This window comes from Sinocyclocheilus rhinocerous, unplaced genomic scaffold, assembly GCF_001515625.1.
Source record: "Sinocyclocheilus rhinocerous isolate Xijiao unplaced genomic scaffold, SAMN03320098_v1.1 scaffold285, whole genome shotgun sequence".
NCBI lineage: Eukaryota > Metazoa > Chordata > Actinopteri > Cypriniformes > Cyprinidae > Sinocyclocheilus > Sinocyclocheilus rhinocerous.
This window is the reverse complement of record NW_015630288.1, coordinates 504,644-509,360: the sequence shown is the minus strand read 5'-3', so window position 1 is coordinate 509,360 and position 4,717 is coordinate 504,644. Positions and strand designations below refer to the sequence as shown.

Genomic DNA, 4,717 nt, shown 5'->3' with positions numbered 1-4,717 from the left:
TTCGGGGCACCATGGCGGAGCAGGCAGACTAGGAAGCCATGGCGGAGCAGACAGCTCAGAAGGCCATGGCGGAACAGGGAGCTCGGGGAGCCTGGTCTCGGCACTCGGCCCGGCCTCCAGGGATGGACCCCTACAACCCCCCCAAAAAGTAATTGGGGAGAATATAGTCTTTAGAGGCCCTCCGTAGGACTAACTTGGGAACTGTGGCCCTCCCTGAGTGGCCGGCGGCGGGGTTCCGGATCGGGATCGGAGACTCTCCAGACACCGGATGACTGCCTCCTTCCAATCGAGGTTGGTGGTGCTAAGTTAAACCTAAGTTCACTGTTATCCCACCGGTCACTATTGTGAGCATAAACATGTTTACTCATTCTATGACAACACTCAACAAAACTGAATATATGTGAATTCATATATTAATACTAGACACCTTAAAGATAACGTGTACCAAAAATCTTTGTCATATATTTATGTTAACATACTTTACTAGCCTTTTGTTTTGAAGCTTTGATGCAGTTATCTTCTCAAGGTGCAAACAGGAAATAAACTGCTCTGGTCATGTGACAATTTGCACTAATCATGTGAAACTGCACATATTTCATTGAGACCCTTTATTTTTTTCCATATTTGCAGGAAGTGCACTAAAACATCAGTCAGTAAGGTTTTTAGAGCTTTATAAATGAAAACCTTTTTTACGTTCACTATTGTGACCGGTGGGATTAAACGGGTTTTAATTGCATTTTAATATAAACGTAAAGTATATTAATTCTTAATTTAATTTAAATTAACATGCAATTAAGTGTCTGAAAACATACATTCAGTTTGCACTTAAGTATATTATTTTAAAGTAGCCTATATTATTTCAGTAAGTTAAGTGATGTTTATAAACAAATTCCGGGAGGAGCACGCACAGATAATTAACACGGTCAGTTCATCATTAGTGATTACACCATTTATCCAATCAGCGCAAGAGAAAACTCCTATAAATAACCAAGTACGTACTACCTTCGTTATCTCTCGACTTTCAGCATCCCTCCGCCACCCCGACCCCGCACCTTCAGCATAGTTTATACCCCAGCACGGGGAGAAGCACTCGGGGGGAGCGCTTTTGGGCCGGGCTGGACACCGATCTCGGACCCCTCTCCCTGGACAGGGGGAGGGTGCCCCGGGCTCGGGAGTCTTGCGGAGCTCGGAGCTCTCTCCCTGGACAGCACGCCAAATACGCATAACCTTTATTTAATTATATGTAAGTGTGAACTCGTGAAAGAGCGCTAAAGCCTACTTTTTCACAGGGGTTTGTGTGGTTGCACATGTCAGACATCTATAAGGAAATAGAAGGTGATGAATTGTGTCTGCTATGAATACACGTACATGGGTTGATTTTCATGTTGGTTTGCAGTGTTCGTGCACAGAACCCTTGGCAGACGTAAAACAATGCGATTACGTGAGGAAGGATATTAATTGAGTGCTGAGACATCCGTGTGATGGCTAAACAGATGTGCGACTCTGAACAATAACGGCTGTTTCTCTGCGCTCCACAGCTGATTTCCGTGAACATTCTCGTCCACTGTGTCTGGCGATCGCATGAGTCATTATGCTGGATTTTAGCATGACAGGCAAACACTTTGAGGAAGAGGAGGCTCGCGGGGAGAGCAAACAGTCCGAGGCTGTTGTGTCTGCAACAACACGGGGAGGTGCCAACCAGAGCCCGTCGGTGTTTGCGCTGTTCTCACCATACATAGAGGACACGGCGAAAGAGAAAATGACACGGATAGATTAATTGGTACCAACCTACAGTATGCTTTTTAAATGATTCATTTCCTGCAGCGCGCTTAATCATTTTGAGATGAAGCAGCGCCGTTCGAAATGTTTCTCCAGCAGGCAAAGGGAAAACATCTGGCAGTACAAATTCTCGTCAATTTGTGTTCACCCTCTGCTGGTGTGAGTTTTAACCATTGTTGTTGCTGTTGTATTTTTTTTTTTAAACCTATGCCATCTGCTTTTTCTTCTCGAAAGACAAGACAGGGTAAATACATTCTTAACAGAATGAACTACATATCCCATGATGCATATGCCTACAGTGAACGGTGCAATCAAACGTTTACATAGCCTAGCTAGGCTATTCATTGATTATGGTAATAACACCTTTTAGGTTAATTGCAAAATATTAAAGTTATAATTATAAAATATTAAGTATTACTTATTAATTTATGTATTCATTTACCTTTTAATCAATTTATGTAGCCTACAATTATATTTATTTTGATAGTACTTTTATTATTTATTTCATTTTTTTCATATCAAACGATGTTCATTTTGGCCACGAACAATGCACTGTATATGACTCAGCAAAAAAAACAAAAATAAAAAAAACATGAAAAAAAAAATAAAGAAAGAAAAAAGAAAAAGAAAAAAATAAGATCAAATAAAAATACAATAAAAAAAGTTTACAACCCCTTAATTGTAAGTGACATTAATCCACACAATGGTGTTTATTTAGTAGGCTACTTACTAACAAGTAGTTTTGAGAGGGAATACATAATTCTCAGTTCTTCATTTTCAAAGTGGATGGTCTTTTTCCACTGTTTCCGTTTTCATATACACCATCTGGTGGACGGATGGGTAGTTTACTTCTTCATTTGATTGGCCTCTATAAAGTTCATGTTACAGATGCTACTGTATATCATCTCTTAATAGGGCCTAATATCAGAGCTAATGTAGACCCATATTGGAAAGTTTATTGTTAACAATAATTACAATAATTATTGTTATTTCCCAATATAGCAAATGAGTGGGATTTACAAATTATTGTCTTTATCTAGTATGGAGAAATGCTAAAGAATATAGGCTATTTCAATAATTAAGAGATGTCTTAAAGGGGTCATATGATGCGATTTCAAGTTTTCCTTTCTCTTTGGAGTGTCCCTAAAGTTGCAAAGACTAAAGTCTCAAACCCAAAGAGATATTCTTTATTAAAGTTTAGACTGGTCCACGCCCTCCTAAAAAGCCTCGTTTAAACATGCCCCCACATGTCTACGTCATGATGTGGGAAGATTTGCATGACGCCGCCCAAATGTTCACTCAAAGAAAGAAGGCGTAACTTTATTGTTGCTGCCACCGTCGCCGCCATGTTGTGAAGACACACGCCGCCGCTGTGTGTTTCGTTGCAAAAGCGAAAATACTTTGTTTGGCCTTCCAAAAGATGGCTCGACTAGAAATCAGTGGTTAAGTTGTATTTACAACACTGTTCCAGAACAGTTCAACCCAAATATTCAGATGTGTGCAGCGCATTTTATGGAGGACTGTTTCCTGATCCTGGGAGAGTAGACTACAATGCCGGCTGTTCTGACTCACAGCCTGTAAGTATGCTTTCATATTTAAAGGGTTTGCCACGGATGATTCAAACAAGAGTTTTGAGGAGGGTAGAGTAGCGCTTGTTGTTTGTCATTTCTCCGATCACAAATGCAGACATGATTTTATGTTTACGCGGCGCGATGCAATGCAACGCGTAAAAAGACAGTATAAGTCATTATAATCCGTAATTATGTCCCCACTGGATGCAACAAATGCCTCGTTTATAATGTGTTTTAATGTTTTTGTCTCGTTGCTCCGGGATACGGCGTCACAGTATGGTAAGGGGTGTAACATTTCCGTCACACGCTTGAGGTATTCGGCCAATCACAACACACTGGATAGCTGGCCAATCAGAGCACACCTCGCTTTTCAGACCGATGAGCTTTGTAAAAATCGACGCATTTCAGAAAGGCGGGGCATATGAGAAAAAATAATGTACAGTATGTGGAAAAGAATGTGTTTTTTGAACCTTAAACCGCATAAACACATTTCATTACACCAAATACACAAAATAATGTTCTTTTTAGCAACATCATATGACCCCTTTAAGTGATATTTATATAAACTGAGACTACAGCTGAAAAGTAGTCTAATTATTTTGACTGTTTGATTAATAAATTATGATTCAAATTATATCAGTATTAAATTAATGACTATAAAATGCACAATTTACTACTACTTGACTGTTCTAACACTTCTGCAAATGCATTGTTTAATTACTTAGGTTTCCTCCCATTATTTCCTTTTATTTTGAAATGACAGGACCATAATTGCAAAACTTTCTTGATAAGCTGCACATCATCTGTTACCATTCAAAATATCATTAACTTAGTGTAAATAATAATATAGTCGTCACTCTTTATTGTTGAAGTACTGCTATTTACAGGGGCGGATCTAGAAAATATTTTTTAGGGTGGCAAAGGTGTGGCATGGGGTCTATGAGGGGTGGCAACACCAAAGCAAGCCCCCATGCATAGTTTTTGGGGATTTATGGTCTGACATACACAGATGTGTTCACAAATATTGTATTACCATTGAGTAATCATCTATACTGTTTAAAATAAAAAATAAATAACATTTTAATATCCATCATTTCACCAAGTCAATACACAACGTAAAAAACTTCAACAGGTTATAAATGTTTCTGAGCTTGTATCACTAAAGAAGACAGGCGGTTCTATTAAAATGACATAGGCTACTTAGATGGTATAAATCACATTTTAGTGCAAGTTTAATAGCAACAAACACTTTTGAATTTCCTGACATTAGAAAGAAATACAATAATGTCAAAGCACTGAAACTGGATCAGTTTTATTAACAGAGGTGGGAATGTCTGTAATCACCCAGAACAAACTCTATCAACCAT

At 38.9% G+C, this 4,717-nt stretch overlaps 1 protein-coding gene across 1 annotated transcript in view; it reads right to left on the bottom strand.

Moving 5' to 3' along the window:
- Positions 1 to 4,717, bottom strand: part of astn2 (astrotactin 2) — a 539,680-nt gene that overhangs the window by 104,795 nt on the left and 430,168 nt on the right. The gene's annotated exons all lie outside the window — the stretch shown is intronic.